The sequence below is a fragment of the Alexandromys fortis genome, unplaced genomic scaffold, assembly GCF_014885135.2.
Source record: "Alexandromys fortis isolate MF-2015 unplaced genomic scaffold, M_Fortis_MF-2015_v1.1 scaffold_243, whole genome shotgun sequence".
NCBI classification, from domain to species: Eukaryota; Metazoa; Chordata; class Mammalia; order Rodentia; family Cricetidae; genus Alexandromys; species Alexandromys fortis.
The window spans coordinates 1,482,040-1,497,018 of record NW_026068121.1 but is presented as its reverse complement, the minus strand read 5'-3'; the positions used below and the strand labels follow the sequence as shown (position 1 = coordinate 1,497,018).

Sequence of the window (14,979 nt, the reverse complement as noted above, 5' to 3'; positions counted from 1 at the left end):
TTGGTTTTTCGAGACAGGGTTTCTCTGTGGCTTTGGAGCCTGTCCTGGAACTAGCTCTGTAGACCAGGCTGGTCTCGAACTCACAGAGATCCGCCTGCCTCTGCCTCCCGAGTGCTGGGATTAAAGGCGTGCGCCACCACTGCCCGGCCAAGTATTTTCTTGCAAACAAACCTCTCTGCTGACACAAATAATCCCAATCAGACCAAATCAAAGCAAATTAAAAGATGCCCAGGTTTAATTGGGTGCCTGTGCTCTCGGGTGGTCCCAGGAAAAAACAGAGTGAATGGGAGAAAAGCCAAAACTGACCGCCCAAGAGAAGGGGAGACCACGTGTTTGTTATGGGGGGGTCAGTTTAAATAGCCTGTGGGAGTGGTCTTGACCCTGGGGGGGGTGCCACTATTTGGCGGGCTTTCTTGGAGGTGGAGTTTGGACTGAGGCCACTCCCAGGGGAGCTGAGCTTGGAATGGAGTTTTCTGCCCAGCACTTCAAAACTGGATGCCAGGAAGCTCCAGAAGGTAAGCTCCACCCCTGGGGATTCCTAGGGTGATTCTGAGTTTTCTGAGTACCTCAGTACTTTGGTACCCAGCAGGGAGCACCCATGTGTCTTTAGAATTACCCATTCAGACAGGCTAATTACATGTGTGCACCTCCACGCTCAACGTTCTTTAAGAACTACTTTAACTATGTGGATGTGGAGTGGGGAATATGTGCGCAATGCCAGCAGAGGCCAAAGGAGGGCGTGAGAGTGCCCTGGAGCTGGAGTCACAGGCATTCATGAGCCACCTGGAGTGAGTGCTTGGAACCAAACTGAGATCCTCTGTAACAGTGGCAGGCACTCTGAACCATCTCTCCGGCTCTGCACTCGGGATTTTTAAATGAGTTCTAGGGTTCCTTGCACTTTCAAGAAACACTTTACTGATGCCGGGCGGTGGTGGTACACACCTTTAATCTCAGCACTCAGGAGGAAGAGGCAGACAGATCTCTGGGAGTTCGAGGCCAACCTGGTCTACAGAGCTGTTACACAGAGAAACCCTGTCTCGAAAAAAGAAAGAAAGAAAGAAAGAAAGAAAGAAAGAAGGAAGGAAGGAAGGAAGGAAGGAAGGAAGGAAGGAAGGAAGGAAGGAAGGAAGACTTTATTGACTGACCTGCCTACCTCCCCAGGTCCTCTATTGCTTTTATGAGAAGGTTTGGGGCCAACATCCACAAACCAGTCTGATCTGACCCATTTTCAATTTTCTACTTGATTGCTGCCTGCTCTCTCAGCTCATCACCCTCCTGCCTCTGCACCTTGGCGCACAGTTGAAGAACCTCGGAATCCAGCTCTCCGGGATCTTATTTATTCAAGTAGAAGTTCCACCCCAAGCCCCCTCTCCTGGAAGTTGCCTCAATCTGGACTCCGCCCCCCAGAAGGCCTGCCAGACGATGACCCCTCCCCAGAGATGCTCGGGACCACTCCCACAGGGTATTTAAACTGCCCCCCTAGAGAACAAACACGTAGTTTTCGGGTCTTCCTTTCCACCTCGTCTCTGGGCTTTTTCTAATTTGGTTTGATTGGGTCTGATTCTGTTTATTGTGTCAGCAGAGAAGCTTTTCATCTGGAGGTCCATGGAGGAGCTGTTTTCCTCACCGGGCCAGGGCCACGTGGTGGGAAACACCCTTCTCCCCAGCACCCGCTCTCCACCAGGCTAAGATTGGCTTCTACTGGGTGTTCTTTCCAAGTCGCTGCCTCAGAGACCCAGGGCCTCCTGCAATGTTCGGAGTGTCCTGCCAGAGATGTGGCCATGCCAGGCTCCCGACTTGTTAACAGGACAACAACCTGCCTTGTCTCGTGGGACCCCTTTTTCAGATGATGCTCTGCTCAAGGGACTTCCCCACACCCCTCTGTTATTTTTGACCCAAAGCCTCCCCACACTGGGTGTATTGCACTGGGCTTCACGTCCTGGCGTGGACTTGAGATATGGACACCTACAATTCAAGACCTGATCCCCAAATGCCCTTGGGCTGCCTTTTATAAAATCTTTTTAGTTGGGGCTATCTGACACCATACGTTCTTAACGCCTAAAGATTTTGCCAACAAAGGGACAAGTAAACAAACGCCCCATATGCCCACGGTACTGGCGTTCCCGTCCTCCCCTCAGTGGCCAGTGTCTCACAGCACCGGTCTTTTTTTTTTCCCTGCAGCACTTTTGTTTTTCTTTACACAGTGACATGTTTCTGGGGCCCAATGTTCTCAACAGTAGGAAGCCAAAATCTGTCATTTCTTAAATTGAGTACAAAAAAACCTTACATAAATTGAAAGAATGAATACATTTGCAGGTGTCAATGCGAACATACCCAACTCAAGGCAAGTAACAACCCACAGCAGTCAGGAGGGAAAACACCAGAACAGAAACTGGGCCCTAAGGCTGGGACTTTCCCATCTGTCAGACTGGCAAGAAGTGGTAACTGGTTCAGGAACCCTTGCCAGCCTCAAGAAATCCTGGAAGTCAGCCCAGATCACTGCACGGTGCTCACACAGATCCACCAGGCTGGGGATTCTCTTCCACAGCATGCTCTCCCCAGCCACCAAGTGACCAAGCCATATGACTAAGGACTAAATCCAGAGAAGCACAAAGCATTAAACATATACCAAGGGAGCAGTTAACTTGAATACAAGGTTGAAAATCAGCAACAAGTTCTACTATCCCGTGCTGATATTGGATACAAGCTTCAAGGACAAATTTCTCTTCAAAGGCTTATTCCAGCTTAATGAGGCTAGCATGATGTGTGTACATTTGCCTGGAAAAATTGATACTTCAGAATCAGCTCATGACTGGCACCTGCTCAGTCCATCTAGAAATGTTTGCAGTGGACGATGGAGGGGCCCGACTCGTCATACTCCTGCTTGCTGATCCACATCTGCTGGAGGTGGACAGTGAGGCCAGAATGGAGCCGCCAATCCAGACTGAGTACTTGCACTCACGGGGAGCAATGGTCTTAATCTTCATTGTGCTGGGTGATAGGGCTGTGATCTCCTGCATCCTGTCAACAATGCCTGGATACATGGTGGTACCACCAGACAACACTGTGTTGGCATACAGGCCCTTGCGGATGTCCACATCACACTTTGTGATGGAGTTGAAGGTGGTCTCATGGATGCCACAGGACTCCATGCCCAAGAAGGAAGGCTGGACACTGAAATCCCTCATTGCCAATGGTGATCACCTGCCCATCGGGCAGCTCATAGCTCTTCTTCAAGGAAGAATATGATGCAGTACTAGTCATTTCTTGCTCAAAATCCAGAGCAACATAGCACAGCTTCTCCTTAACACCACACACAATTTCCCGCTCAGCCGTGGTGGTGAAGCTGTAGCCCTGCTCAGTCAGAATCGTCATGAGGTAGTCTGTCAGGTCCTGGCCAGCCAGACTCAGACACAAGACGATGTGAGGAAGGGCGTAGCCCTCATAGATGGGCACTGTATGTGTGACCCCATCACCAGAGTCTGTGACGATGCCAGTGGTGCGCCCAGATGCATACAGGGACAGCACTGCCTGAATGGCCACGTACATGGCTGGGGTATTGAAGGTTTCAAACATTTTCTGCATCATCTTCTCTCTTTTAGCTCTGGGGTGTTGAATTAGGAGCGGCAGGGCTGCGTCCCCGGCACCCGGCCGCCCGCATGGCTAGCTTATACCCAGAAATAATTACACGGAAACTGTATTCTTTCAAACACTGCCTGGCCCGGCTAGGTCCAGTTTCTTATTGGCTAGCTCTTACATATTGTTCTAACCCATTTCTAATATTCTGTGTAGCCCATGAGCTGGCTTACCAGAGAGGATCTTAACCTGCATCTGTCTGGAGTGGGAGCATCATGGCGACTCCTCCTCTAACCTTCTTTCTCCCAGAATTCTCTTCTGTATACTCCGCCTACCTAATTTTCTATCCAATAAAATGGGCCAAGGCAGTTTCTTTATTAGTAAGAAATCATTCCCACATCATTTCCCCTTTTTCCGTTTAAACAAAAAAGAAAGGCTTTAACTTTAGCATAGTAAAATTACATATAACAAAACAGTTATCAAGTAAGAATTACAGTTACAATATTTATATCTATTTTATCTCTTATCATAACTAAGGAAAACTATAACTATTCATTCTTCAACTCCATCAAAGACTCCAGAAGGATATAATATTATCTAAGTAAACAAGAAATAAGAAAACTCTAGAAATGACAGAGACATCTCGCTGCCTGGACAGTCACCCAAAGTTCCTCTGTACCGTTGGGGCATCCATCTTCGGCCTACAGGCCCATGGTATCCAGAGACATTTCCATGAAGCAGGAAATTTCAAAGACAGTTCAGTCATTTTCTGCTGTGTCCTGCAGAATGTCTCGCAGACTCTTTCATGAATCAGGAACCCCGAAAGACCATCTCACCTTTAGGCAAGTTCAGCAGTCCTCTCTCTGAGGGTTCTCTGTGTCCAGTTTATGCAACAGTCCAGGCAAGAGCAGTTTCTTGCCCAAATGACTATCCAACTCCATAAGGATCCTCTTCGATGCCCATCTTCCTCTTGAAGTAGCTGGTGCTGCCAGGAGCAGACGTGTCTCCTTGTCATGAAAAGTCCTAAGTTATTAAAATATTTTAAATGCCATATTCTGCAGTCTTTGAAAGATATGAAGAATGCCTATCTAACTGAAATATATCTCTATATATCTAGAAAATCTAATTAACATGACTACAAGCTTAACTATTAGCGATGATTATCCATTAACAACCTATATTTCCTAATTATACATTACATTTTTAAATGAACTACACAATCACAATACCTTAATCAAGATCAAAAATACATATACATATAACAAAATTGACCTTAAAATCCATACCAATGCAAATTATTCATATCTATATCATATCCCCCTTTAAATGTAAAAGAACATTTATAAACAATATTTGGGAACATGGGCGTAGTTTTTTCTCTCCAAACTGCTTCCTGCTGAATAGGGGCGTCGTTAATTAGGTCGTTCATGATATAACCTGTGTGCTAGTTTCATCTCAGTTGGCAATTGAGCGAAGCAATTTTTTGAGGGTGTTCACAGCAACCTTTCAGGAGGGCGTGGTCTATCATACCAAATCGGAATAGATGCAATCCACAGGGTCTCATCCTCTGCAAAAACAAAAGAAGACCCTCTCCAAAGCATCATATCCTTAGACCCAAATTCTGAAATCATAATACCCTCATGAAATCCATTTTGGTTTAGCTTGGCAGCCCATATAATGAAATGTCTCTCTGTACTTAGCTCCTTCACAGTCAAAAATTTTAAAGAAAACACAATGTACATAATCCAGACTCTCTGTGAATTTTCCATTTTTACGTGGCTTATTTTTCTTTATTTCTCTTAATCTATAACTATCTGTACTTCTGTACTCTGTCTCTTTAAAGACTTTACCCTTTTTCTTTTTAAGACATTAACTTTATTCTTTATATTCTTTTTCTTCTCTTTCCCAAGCCTACGTACATTTATCCAACAGTGTCTGAATCTGTTTTATTGTGAATCTGTAACTTTTTTACTATCCAGGAGCACTTTGTTTTGCGCCTTTAAATCACTAAGCGCTTAAGAATCTAAGCTGTGACATTCCTAGGTCAAAAACAGGTACTGTATGCTGGCCCCGCCCAGTCCAACATGGCGGAGCCGCTCGTGCCTCTGATCCTTGCACATTGCACCATTAGCATGGCGGAGCTGCTTGTGCCTCTGAGCTGCGGCACACAATGTCCCCCTTTTAGGCACACAGCAGTCTAGTTGCCATCAAACAAATCGTAGCACTTTAATCCAAATGCTCCATTCATAAGCTCTGTCTCCCGCCGGAGCCAGACAGAGATCACAATGGCGGCACAGCCCAGAAAGCCGGCATTTTAAAACAGCCAGTTTTTTCCTGCTGCCGAGTCAGGACAATTTCTTTGCGGCACGCAACCCAGAAACAGCAAAAAGCTGTCTTAAATTCTCTCTCTCTCCTTTTTAAGCCCTCTCAGGTTTTTAAGTGGATTTAGCCCATCACGTCTGGGCGCCATCTGTTGAAATAGGAGCGGCAGGGCTGCGTCCCCGGCACCCGGCCGCCCGCATGGCTAGTTTATACCCAGAAATAATTACACGGAAACTGTATTCTTTCAAACACTGCCTGGCCCGGCTAGGTCCAGTTTCTTATTGGCTAGCTCTTACATATTGTTCTAACCCATTTCTAATATTCTGTGTAGCCCATGAGCTGGCTTACCAGAGAGGATCTTAACCTGCGTCTGTCTGGAGTGGGAGCATCATGGCGACTCTTCCACCAAGCCTCCTTCTCCCAGCATTCTCCTCTGTTTTCTCCACCCACCTAAGGGTGGGCCTTATCAAGGGGCCTAGGCAGTTTCTTTATTAATAAGAAATCACTCCCACATCACTGGGGTTCAGTGGGGCCTTGGTCAGAGGGCACACGCAGTTCACTGTAGAAGGTGTGATGCCAGACCCTCTCCATGTCGTCCCAGCTGGTGACGATGCCATGCTCGATGGGGTACTTCAGGGCCAGGGTACCTCTCTGGCTCTGGGTCTCATCACCCACATAGGATAGGAGTCTTTCTGGTCCATGCCCACAATGAAGCCCTGGTGTCAGGGACCCTGGAGGTGTCACGGTTAGCAAAGCCAGCTTTGCACAAGCCAGAGCCGTTGTCAGTGATGGGTCCAGCCATTTCTTCCTTTGCGATCAGTGAAGGCTGGGGAGACAGAGCAGTGAAAAGACATGCAGTGTAAACGGTGGCGGAGTGTGAGCCTACTGCAGGAATTTTTTAAAAATATTTATTCATTTATTATGTATACAATATTCTGCCTGTGTGTACGTCTGCAAGCCAGAAGAGGGCACCAGACCTCATTACAGATGGTTGTGAGCCACCATGTGGTTGCTGGGAATTGAACTCAGAACCTTTGGAAGAGCAGGCAATGCTCTTAACCACTGAGCCATCTCTCCAGCCCCCTCCAGGAATTTTAAGTTGGACAACTAGCACAGTTTCCTGGGGAAAAAAAGTTTTGCTCATCTGTTAATATGTATGTGTAAATAATGTGGCCACCATATACTTGTTTTATACCTGTGTGTGTGTGCTTGTTTTAAATTTGTCAAACTTGTAACTCCAGATTACAACATCTCTGAAAAAATACAAATGCGTGTATAGTCATCTTTGGTAAGAGGACCCACGTGCACTGGCCCTGCCAAGGAGACACTCAGCCTTCAGTATACTTTGGCTTACGGAAATATTTCTTCCAATATTCTCTCCTCTACTGACATCAGGGTGGAGGCCAAAATGCAGGCCTATTTCCACCTTGTCTGATGGTCAGAGAGTTTGGAGACTGACAGGCGCAGTTGCATGTCCTAACTCAGGAGGTGATGGCTTGGTTATTTTGAAATTAAGATAGCTCGGTGCCATCCTGACCGCTGGTCAGGATATGCAGATGTACTTCTGCTCCTTCTGCTGTAACTATGAGATCACCTAGGGAAGGGCCACCTTCAGTGTACGTGACCTAGAGCACCTTCACTACCTAGACAACAGAATGCTAATGATTTGATGTCTCAGAGTGATAAAGCCATTGACTTTGGCCATTTGAACTTCTTCTGTTGAGAGATCTCTGTTCAGCTCAGTGCCCCATTTTATAATTGGGTTGATTAGCCTTTTACGGTCTAGTTTCTTGAATTCTTTATATATTTTGGAGATCAGACCTTTGTCAGTTGTGGGGTTGGTGAAGATCTTCTCCCAGTCAGTGGGTTGCCTTTCTGTCTTAGCAACAGTGTCCTTTGCTTTACAGAAGCTTCTCAGTCTCAGGAGGTCCCATTTATTCAATGAGGCCCTTACTGTCTGTGCTGCTGGGGTTATACGTAGGAAGTGGTCTCCTGTGCCCACGTGTTGTAGAGTACTTCCCACTTTCTCTTCAATCAGGTTCAGTGTGTTTGGACTGATATTGAGGTCTTTCACCCACTTGGACTTGAGTTTTGTGCATGGTGATAGATATGGGTCTATTTTCATTCTTCTACAGATTGACATCCAGTTTTGCCAGCACAATTTGTTGAAGATGCTCTCTTTTTTCCATTGTATACTTTTAGCTCCTTTATCGAAAATCAGGTGTTCATATGTTTGTGGGTTAAAGTCAGGGTCTTCTATTCGATTCCATTGGTCGACTTCTCTGTTTTTATGCCAATACCAAGCTGTTTTCAATACTGTAGCTCTGTAATAGAGTTTGAAGTCAGGGATGGTAATGCCTCCAGACGTTCCTTTATTGTATAAGATTGTTTTGGCTATCCTGGGTTTTTTGTTTTTCCATATAAAGTTGATTATTGTCTTCTCCAGATCTGTGAAGAATTTTGATGGGAGTTTGATGGGGATTGCATTGAATATATAAATTGCTTTTGGTAGAATTGCCATTTTTACTATGTTGATCCTCCCAATCCAAGAGCAGGGGAGATCCTTCCATTTTCTGGTGTCCTCTTCAATTTCTTTCTTCAAAGACTTAAAGTTCTTGTCAAATAGATCTTTCACTTCCTTGGTCAGGGTTACCCCAAGATATTTTATGCTCTTTGTGGCTATCGTGAAAGGTGATGCTTCTCTGATTTCCCTCTCTGTTTCTTTATTCTTAGTGTATAGGAAGGCAACTGATTTTTTTGGAGTTGATCTTGTATCCTGCCACATTACTAAAGGTGTTTATCAGCTGTGTGAATTATCCTTGTATCACATTAATAACGTCTTTTGTTACCTTCTCCCCCCACACCCTGTTTATGTTGGGTATAAAAGCTGTGGAAAAATAAACACAGGTGAAATTTCAGGATTTCAGTCACGAGAATGCCCTCCTGATACTTTCTGTTTTCTGTCTTATTATTTTTAAGTGTCTTCATATTCTTTACTTATATTTCTTCAATTCCCATGCCCCTATCCTGGTTAGAAATATTTTTGTCGAGACCAGTCCTTCACACATTGGCAGGCTGTAACTGACTGGGTAAACTATATGTCTAAATTTAACTTACAAGTCAAATTTAGATATACCTGACAGGTAATGGTACCCTGATTCTCAAGGGCCCTTACAGATCAGAGAGTATGGCATTTAACAAAAGAGCCTCTTATGATAGTCAAGCCCTCTCCTGCAGCATCCTATAGCTCCTCCAAGAAGATGCATGGTTGGCTTGCCTTTGGATATGGCAAAGCTGCCTTTTACCTCATCAGCTGCCTGAACTCTGCCTAAATTAGACGATAGTACATTGGAGAATCAGTCATCTCATCCTGCCAAGACAGGTAGACTGAACCCTACCCCCACAAGAAAATCTGTCAGGCCTCCTGGGTTTAGCAACTAAAGGCAAGTACTGTTTCTAAAGTTAAATAAGAAGGTGAACCCAAAGAAAAACATATATTTATCCTCCTGGATATTGGAAGTAGACAAGATCACCAGGCAAAAGTTGGGAGCACGGGGGTGGGGGTGGAGTGGGGGGAAGAGGAGATGGGGAGAGAGAAGGGAGAAGGGGAGGATTGGGAAGAGCTTGGGGGAATGGGATGGTTGAGATAGAGGAAGGGTGGATATGGGAGCAGGGAAGAAGATATCTTAACTAAGGGAGCCATTTTAGGGTTGGCAAGAGATTTGGCTCTAGGGGAGTTCCCAGGTGTCCAAGGAGACATCCCCAGCTAGGTTCTTTGGCAGCAGAGGAGAGGGTGCCTGAACTGGCCTTATCCCATAGCTACACTGATGAATATCTTGCATATCACCATAGAACCTGCATGCGGCGATGGATGGAGATAGAGACAGAGACCCACATTGGAGCACTGGACTGAGCTCCCAAGGTCCAGATGAAGAGCAGAAGGAGGAAGAACATGAGTAAGGAAGTCAGGACCACGAGGGGTGCATCTACCCATGGAGACAGTGGGACTGATCTAATGGGAGCTCACCAAGGCCAGCTGGACTGGGACTGAACGAGCATGCGATCAAACAAGACTCTTTGAACATGGCAGACAATGAGGGCTGACCGAGAAGCCAAGAACAATGGCACTGGGTTTTGATCCTACTGCATGGGCAGGCTTTGTGGGAGCCTAGCCAGTTTGGATACTCACCTTCCTAGACCTGGGTGGAGGGGGGAGGACCTTGAAGTTCCCACAGGGCAGGGAACCTGGCTGCTCTTTGGACTGGAGAGCGAGGGGGAGGGGGAAGGGGGATGGAAATGGGAGGAGGTGGAAATTTTTAATAAATAAATAAATAAATAAAATAATAAAAGCCAAGCTTGGAATCGCCTGGGTAGCTGGAAAAGTTGTCTCACTTCGCTCATTTTCTTCTCCCTCTCAGGCCTGTCTACAGCATTGGATGACTTAACGTACTGGTAGCTCATTACTTCATTTGTTAAGTTTCCTGCTAAAAATACAGACAGGTGTGCCTCTTTCACAGGCTCCATAGTCCAAAACTAACAGGTTTCAGATGTATCTTCAGAGGTTCAGAGTTTTCCATTTCCTTTAGTTTTCTCCTAAAATGTCCATGCCTTGCCAGGCAGTGGTGGCATTTATCTAATCCCAGCACTCAGGAGGCAGAGACAGGTGGATCTCTACAAGCTCAAGGCCAGCCTGGTCTACAGAGCAAGTTCCAGGACAGGCTCCAAAGCTACAGAGAAACCCTGTCTTGAAAAAACAAAACAAATAAACAATAAATAAACTGCCCATGCCTTTTAACCTAAAGCCATAGCCTTTTGCTATGACACCAAGATGTAAATCTGTTCTAGCTGTCTTACCGGTACCTGCAGTTCCTGGGGAAAGTTCTGCTGCTGTATCAAGAAATCTGGTCTGGGGCTGGAGAGATGGCTCAATGGTTAAGAGCGTTGCCTGCTCTTCCAAAGGTCCTGAGTTCAATTCCCAGCAACCATATGGTGGCTCACAACCATCTGTAATGAGATCTGGTGCCCTCTTCTGGCCTGCAGACATACACACAGACAGAATATTGTATACATAATAAATAAATAAATAAATAAATAAATATTAAAAAAAAAGAAAGAAATCTGGTCTGGTGAAAATAACCGTCTCTGGAGCCTATCTTGACCCACCCATTTTCAAGCAGGTCACTCCTGCTGTCTAGGCCAAGACCAGCTTACAGAGGGCCCTCCAGATAACGCCAGCACCTGCACTCGCTCCTGGGACTTCACAATTGGTGCCACCTCTCCTGGCTCAAATGGGCACTTACCCAACAACTGAAATCTGGTTTTAAAGGGCACATCTGTTCTCACCTCACTCATTCACCCCTGCCTCTCCATAACCAGGTCACTTCATTCTGGCTGTTAATCACCCCTTCCCATGACCAATAATAAAAATCTATTTTTTCTGCTAGCCACCTGCCTTCTCATCTGCCTGTAGGCCTATATTTCTGTATGGCACAAAAGCCATAGGCCCAGTCTGAGCTGATTACATACCTCTGCAGACAAGCTGTCTCTGCCTAACAATAGCAAGCAAATAAATGTACTTGTTAGAAATGTAGATCTCCTGAGGAGGGGTATTGACTGAAACTGGTCAGGATGTTTGGTGCTTCCTTCCTTTGTAATTTGGAGGATGTCTTATAGAGATGCTAATTCATGGCCTACCTGACTGCTAGATGTGGATGTGACCTGAGCCCAGGCACCTGGTTGCCTAGGAAACAGCCTAATGTGTTCCCGCTCTATTGATGGGAGGGTATATAAGTTGTTTGGAGAATAAATGAGAGATCTTTGGAGAGAGATCTTGCCCTTCCATGATGACCGTGTAAGCTGCGTCTGATTATTCCTGGTGACTCCATTCCAGTCTAGTTAGGGAATCTGTGTTGGACCCATACGGGCTCTGACATAATGGCACCCAACGTGGGGTTGATTACTAAACCCCAAGATTAAAGACAACATGGTGCTCACTACTGAACCCCAAGATTAAAGACAACATGAATGCTGTCTGCTGAACCCCAAGAGAAACTGGACAATAGATGGAGGAGACCAGACGTAAAAAACCCATGAGAAAAGAAATCGGTGGATGCATGAGTAGTGAGCGCTCAAAACTAAAGATGTAGAATAGAAAAAGAAATGTAGAAGAATGGGACAAGTTTAAATCGGGTGTAAAAATTTTGTAAATAAGTTATATATATGGGATAAGGAAAAATATTCGGGTATATATGTTGGTAACTTAAGTTAGAATGGAGCAGAACAATGGTAGAGTTATTGAGAATCTGTAAATGTAAAAGATGCAGAATTGCAACTTTTATTGATTACTAATGGGTAAAAAAGGTAAAGGAAAAATGACCTTTGTCCAAAGAATCGCCAAGTTACTGCTGAGATAGAGGTGCCACGTGCTCACAGTTGCCAGTTAATCTAACCCACCTGCAGGTAAAAGGCAAGCAAAAGCTAGAATAAGTTTAGAGAGCAAATTTAACCTCACACAGTCTATAGAACAGAGGAGAGGATTCAAAAATTCTCCTAATTTTATGATTTACAAGTTAAAATAAAAAAGATAGTTAAAAATTCTCCCGCCAGAGCTCAGAAAGACAGTCTAACAAAGTGAGCCTATGTCCTACCCCCTGCCATGCAGCACAGCTTCAACTGAAAGAAAAAAGCCAGGTTTACATTAAGGTAGCCTCTAAGATAAACAGGTTAAAATGCTTGTTTTCCATTTCACAATTTTGCCTTTTTGTCAAAAGTCTGCAAATGAATTCGTATCCAAGGTATGGATCGTTTCAGTACTGTGGCTCTGCAATAAAGTTTAAAGTCAGAGATTGTGATACATTCAAAAGTTCCTTGATTGTACAGGATTTTAAGATTGTTCAGGCTAGCCTGAGTTTTTGTCTTTTCTCAGAAGGTTGAGGATTGTTTTTTCAAAGTCTAAAGAATTTTGTTACAAGTTTAATGGGCATTTGCATTAGATCTGTAGATTGCTTTCAGTAACATTGTCAAATTTGCTATGTTGGCACTGTCTTTACATGAGAATAGGAGAGTTTGCATTTTCTGATGGCTTAAATTTCTTCAAGGATTTAAAGTTCTTAAACAGGTTTTTCAATTTGTGTGATTAGAGTTACTCAAAAATATTTGTATTTGGGCTGGAGAGATGGCTCAATTGTTAAGGGCATTGCCTGCTTTTCCAAAGGTCCTGAGTTCAATTCCCAGCAACCACATGGTGGCTCACAACCATCTGTAATGAGATCTGGTGCCCTCTTCTGGCATACACACAGACAGAATATTGTATACATAATAAATAAATAAATATTTAATATATATATATTTGTATTTATGGTATTTATGGCTATCTCATTTATGATGTGTGTAGAAGAGATACATTTGGGTTCTGTGTATGATAAAGTAATTCTGCTGTGAACATGGTTGAGCGCATGTCCTTGTGGCATGGTTGAGCATCTTTTCTTTATAGGCCCCAAAGAGGTATAGCTGAGTTTTAAAGTAGTTTGTTGCCTAATTTTCTGAGAATTCATCAACAATGGAGGAGTTTCTCTTAAACATAAGTTGTGAGCAATATTTTAATCTTGGTCATGTTACAGAGATAAGATGGAGTCTCAGAGTTGTTTTGATTCACATTTCTCCAATGGTTAAGGATGTTATATTTGAGCAATTTTTAAATGTTTTCAGTCATTTTAAGTTCATCTATTAAGAGTTTTCAGTTTAGGTCTGTTACATATATTTTTAATGGATTAATTGTTCTTTTGGTGACTAATTTCCTTAGTCCTGTATATATTTTTAAAATGGATTAATGATTAAAGATGTTTTCCAATTGTATATGCAATTATGTCTTGTTGACTATGTCCTTTGCTATACAAAAGCTTCTCAATTCAAGGGATCTGATTAATTGTTTCGCTCAATATGTATGCCACTGAGGATGTGTTAATTCTAAATTTTTCTTCTATGAGATTAAGTATTGTTGGTTTTATGTTGAGGTCTTAAAAAAAAAGGAAAGACTAATTTGGTTTGTCTGATGCATTTTGGGTACAGACTATAGGTCCTCAGAGACCAGAACTCACTTTGTTTAAAGATGGAAAAAGATTTTCTGGCCTCCTGGATACTGGCGCGGATACTTCCATCATAACCGCCAGTCAACGGCCTTCTAAATGGCCAAAAACGGAGACTATTACCCAGTTACAAGGAATTGGTCAGACTAAAAATCCTAAACAGAGTAACAATGAACTGCATTAAAAAGATGAGGAAGGACATGAAGGAACTTTTAAGCTGTATATTATTCCTCATTTACCTGTGAACTTATTGGGCAAAAAAAATATGTCCAAAATGGAAATATATTTATATTCTCCCAGCACGGCTGTTACTAATCAGATGTTTCAACAAGAATTATTACCTAATCAAGGCCTAGACAAGAATAATAAGGAAAAGGTGGATTCTGTCATATCAGACAATAGACCTTCTAGAGCAGGATTAGGGTATTTTTAGGAGAGGTCACTAAAAGACCTACACTCCATGCAGACCCGATAATATAAAAAAGTGATGAACCTTATATGGGTAAGTCAATGGCCTCTAGCACAAAAAAAAATTACAAGCTGCCCAACAGTTAATGCAGGAACAGCTGGATAATGGACATATTTCACCACCTAATTCTCCATGAAACTCTCCAATTTTTATTATTAAAAAAATCGAAAAAATGGAGATTAATTCAGGATTTAAGAGAGGTTAATGCACCCATACAGCCAATAGGAACATTGCAACCAGGGTTGCTGTCCCTGGCAGCCATTCCAAAAGACACGCATAAGATTATCTTAGACTTGAAAGATTGTTTTTATACAATTCCATTAGTGCCACAAGACTGTCAAAGGTTTGCTTTTAGCATTCCTTCAGTTAATTTCAAAGAGCCAATGAGGAGGGATCAATGGAATGTCTTGCCCCAGGGGATGTTAAATAATGCTACTTTATGCCAAAAATTCATAGCCCAAGCTATACAGGAGGTTAGAAATCAATTTCCACAGGTTTACACAATTCATTACACGGACAACATCTTGC

The 14,979-nt window shown here is 43.6% G+C and overlaps 1 pseudogene; it reads right to left on the bottom strand.

Moving 5' to 3' along the window:
- Positions 1–2,832: 2,832 nt before the first annotated feature.
- On the bottom strand, positions 2,833–6,614 carry LOC126490397 (actin, cytoplasmic 2-like; annotated as a pseudogene).
- Positions 6,615–14,979: the final 8,365 nt, after the last annotated feature.